General features: G+C 32.9%; 1 long non-coding RNA gene across 2 annotated transcripts in view; it reads right to left on the minus strand.

The window, feature by feature from the left end:
• Positions 1 to 4,016: 4,016 nt before the first annotated feature.
• Positions 4,017 to 4,938, minus strand: part of LOC124951734 — a 7,639-nt gene continuing 6,717 nt past the window's right edge. For both annotated transcript variants that reach the window (XR_007101691.1, XR_007101690.1), the window contains one exon: positions 4,017 to 4,938. This exon is cut by the window's right edge and continues 1,589 nt beyond it. This is a non-coding gene — a long non-coding RNA (uncharacterized LOC124951734).

Genomic DNA, 4,938 nt, shown 5'->3' on the forward strand with positions numbered 1-4,938 from the left:
AAAATCGAGTTGAAAGAGTTATATGATACAAAAAACTAATCGCATTAGTTAGATTATTTCGTGAACGATTTGGGAGCAATTAAACTTATTTAACCAAAGGCTAAATGAATTTTTTTACTTCTTATATTACAAACAGAAAATCGAACGATCAAATTAAAAATCCTCGTAACCATCGTAAGGTCATTGTTTTCTATTAAAATGTTATCCTACGAGATTTCGTCTCGTATTTCTTGATGATACATTTCTGAAGTATGGATCACATTTTTTAAGACGCCCTATATATATATATATATATATATATATATATATATATCCTGCGATAGGAAAAAAAGAAAAAACAAAAACGAAATAAATTAAATAAAATATAACAATCTATTTGGCCGGAATATAATACACAAAATCGTTTTCATTTCATTTTCATATAATTCGATCTACAAGTAAATATCGTCGTCATTCTTTTTTCTGCTTTTTGTTGAAAGCATATAATCCAATATAAAGGGATAATTCTCGATTTATCGGACTAACGTAAACTACATACATATATATATATATATATATATATATATATATATATATATATATATATATATATAAATGTATACCTTTCGCTGGTCGGTATAATCAAATCGCTTTCAATTCTCTCTATAGTTAAATCGAAATATCCGTATACTCTAAATGCCTCGTAATCGTTTTTATAATGACATCGAAACGAAGATTACAATTTTAACTTTTACTATATCGTAAATTCTTTATACTCGGTAGATATACGTATGTGATTATATTTAATTTGTACTTTACGAACGACTTTACCTTTGTAACTCAACTGATTCATATTAAAAAAAAAAAAGAGACATCGATTAATCATCTATAATACATACATACATACATACATACATACATATATATATATATTTATATATATATATATATATATATATATATATATATATATTATATTATATTAGTATTATTTCGTCATAAAATTATTTGTGATCTTAATATAAATTATAGTATAAATACAAAATATAAATATATATATATATATATATATATATATTATTGTATAATAATTATAGCATAGAACTTTAATACAGTGAGTTACGTAAGTGTAATATAGTACATACATATAATTATGTTACTAAATTTAAGTTTACAATGAATAAATTTGAGAGGGATGATAGTATAATTTAACACAGAGAGTATAATTCTTACATATATATATACACACACACACACACACACATATATATATATAGTTCAAAAGTTAAATAATTTCTTATTAACACGTAAAAAAAAAAAAACCAAAAGAAGAGAGAAAAAGAAAAAGAAATAATAAAAATAAAAAGAAAATAAAAAATAAAAAGTAAATGAGAAGATTGACGTTTAAACGTATTAATAAACGAAACGCAGACATCATCATCGTCGTTGTCGTCGTCGTCGTCGGCATCTTCCCCTTTAATCGAGAAGGAAAAGAGTCTGAAATGAGCTGAACGAGCTAGGCGCATAATTCACGGCTCGGCTGCAATAATGTTTGCCTCGTTGTCACGGCACGGGGTGTCAAGGGGGCGTCGCGGTGCAGTGCGATGCGGTGTAGTATGAGAAGGGATAGAGAGGTGAGGGAAGAGGGAGGGGGAGGGGGACAGTCTGTCGTGGCGCCGCACCGTGCCATCGTTTGTACGCGCGTATTACGAGAGAAGAGCGTGCACGGGCGAAAAAAGCAAGTCGTAGGCTTCGTTATCCATTCATAAATCCCATTAAAACCATTGAGAGAAAGAGAGTAAGAGATGAAGAGGAAGGGAAGGAAAGAGAGAAAGAGAGAGAGACACTCAAACTCTCTTTATTCAACTTCTATCTTCTCTCTTCACTATCTCTCTTTCTCTCTCTTTCTCTCTCTCTCTCTCTCTCCCTCTCTCTCACTCTCTCTCTTTCTCTCTCCTTCCCTCTCTCGTTCCCTCTCTTTTTCTCTTGTTCTCTTTCTCTTTTTCTCTTTATATCTGCGCAATGTTCGCTACCTCACGCGATTTCTCTTCTGGCAGATCCATAATTAAGTCGTTATACCTCCTCTTTTATTTCTCCCTTTTGTCTTCTACTATGATCCGCCAACAATAAATCGCAAATCGTACACCAACGGCGAAACGAGTGTTCAACACGTAGTCCTCTCTTCTCATTCTGTTTATCAACGAACCATTGAAAACAACATGCGACACATTCAAAACTCATATACATATATATATATATATATATATATATATATACATGTGTATATATGTGTGTGTGTGTGTATATATAATTGGAAGTAACAATGAATTAGTGTCTGGTAGTTTTTCTCTTTTATTTTCAAAATTTTACATTAGCCTATCCTTTATAACGAATACGTCTATAAAATAAATAATATAATAATGATTTATATATATATATATATGTGTGTATGTGTATAATAATCATATTTAATAGTAATCACATGTAAAAGAGAAAAATAAAAAAAAATAATATATATATATATATATATATATATATATATATATATATATATATAAAAGAACATTTCGAAAATGCATCTATATTTTATTATATATTCTATATTATATGCACGGTATAGGTCTGTCTATCTGTCACACATTTGATATAAATTTACTAAAATTCACATTTACATATTTATTACGAATATAGGGATTTGGAACATTTTCGTATAATATATATTCCCTCATTTCGTACGTAAACACAAAACGTAAACGCTCGTGCTTGCGTATAAACGCAAAGTAAAAAGAGGGAGATGGAGACAGAGTGAGTGAGAGACAGAGAAAGAGAGAGAGAGAGAGAGAGAGAGAGAGAGAGAGAGAGAGAGATAAATAGATAGAGAGATATATAGAGAATGGAAGTGAAGAAGGGAAGGGGAAAGCCAACGCAGGTGTGTCCTGTCGTTGAGATACCCGCAAAGCTCAACGGTACACAAAAGTCGACCTATTTTCTGTCCTTCTCTTTCCTACGACTCGGTACACCTCTCATTCTTTCTCTCTCTCACACTCTCTCTTTCTCTTGCTTTTGCCTACTATCGCTATACTCTCTGTCTGTCTCTCTCTCTCTCTCTCTCTCTCCCTCTCTGTCTTTCTCTCCCTCTCTGTCTTTCTCTCCCTTTCTCTCTTTTACCATTTCTCGCATCTCTCTTCCCTTTCACAACCTTTCTTTCTCTTTCTCTCTCTCTCTCTCTCTCTCTTTCTCTTTTTCTCTCTTTCTCTCTCTCCCTTTTTTTTTCGTCGCTCGTTCGACCACCCACCTCCGCGGGAGTCGTCACACTTGTTGCACTCGAAGAAGGGTAAGAGGGAGGGAGGGAGGGTGGTTGGGAATACGAGAACACATAAGACAACACATATAAACGAGAATACATAACGAGAAAGCGAAAGAGAGAGAGAGAGAGAGAGAGAGAGAGAGTGAGAGAGAGAGAGAGAGAGAGTGAAATAACATGCTTGATGCGTTCAACAATTAAATGTTTTTTCAAACGATGTAATCAAATTTGATAATGTATTGTATCTCTAGATATAATTTATAAAACTAGCAAACTTTTATTTTTCAAATAAATACATATATACTTACGTTCGATATGTATGTATATATGTATGTATGCATGTATATATGAGTTTATCACCTCCAGTAAGAGAATATAATATAACTGATATATATATATATATATATATATATATATATATATATATATATACCTATGTTATAAAAGTGTGATAACAACGAATTGATTTTATAAAAATCAATTCAAACGACACTATTTTGATATTCTTATTTGATAATATAATCCTAGCTAAAATTATTTAAAAATTAATATGATCGATGATAAGAGTTCTTCGAAGAATACGGTAAATTACTATGTGTTAAATAAATATGTAAGAAATTGTAAAACTGTCTACATACATATCCACATATATATATATATATATATATATATATATATATATATATATATATAAACATCGAATGAATTATCCTTTGAAAGATTAAATAGAGCAAGGATCGAAAAGGGAAAAGGAAACGAGGAAAAAAAAAGAAAAGATAAAGAAAGAAAGAAATATTTCATATAATATTCCGCTGATAAAATACTCTTTCCGACTGATAATTATCAATATACATTTATGTTTCGTGTTGTCTAGCTGGAGATACGCATGTATATCTCTACGTACATATCTACCTATCTACCTAACTACGTATTATTCGAAAGGATTAAATACCGGCTGCTGCTCGTTACACATCGACTATCAATGAGAATCTCCGCTGTAAGCTTCGAATACGATGGGAATGGTATTGTGGTGGGGTGGCAAACGGGCTGGAAGGGTGGGAGGTTGGGACAGAAAGCTCGAATAGTATATACACCTACATATGTACATACGTTGTTTATACGCGAAACGCATACGCGAGAGAGGAACCATCCCACCTGTTCTCGTTGCATTCTCTCTCTCTCTCTCTCTCTCTCTCTCTATCTATCTATCTGTCTCTCTCTTTATCCCTCTCTTTCTATCTCGTGTACACTGTTTGTCGAGCAAATCGAGCAGCACGAGGCGCAAGAGCACGTGCTGCCGGCACATCACGATCCTCTTCCCAGGAATGTGGTCTGTAAACACACACATACGGGTTAAGGGACCTCGCGAGGAGGCGCCGAGCTCGTAAATCACTCACCGATGGTAATCTGCTTTCTCCGTGCTCTCGCGAGAAGCACGCCATGCGCACGCGCAAAACTATTTGCGCGAACACCTTCCACTTTCGGAGCGATTAACCCTTGAAACCAAGTGTTTTTTATGTTCGATTTCTTTCTTTTCTTCTTCTTCTTCGTCTTCTTCTTCTTCTTCTTCTTCTTCTTCTTCATCTACTTCTTCTTCTTTCTTTTTGTTTCTTTTTTATTTTTGTTTTTTGTTTTTTGTTTTTTTTCTTTCATCG

This window comes from Vespa velutina, chromosome 9 (assembly GCF_912470025.1).
Source record: "Vespa velutina chromosome 9, iVesVel2.1, whole genome shotgun sequence".
NCBI classification, from domain to species: domain Eukaryota; kingdom Metazoa; phylum Arthropoda; class Insecta; order Hymenoptera; family Vespidae; genus Vespa; species Vespa velutina.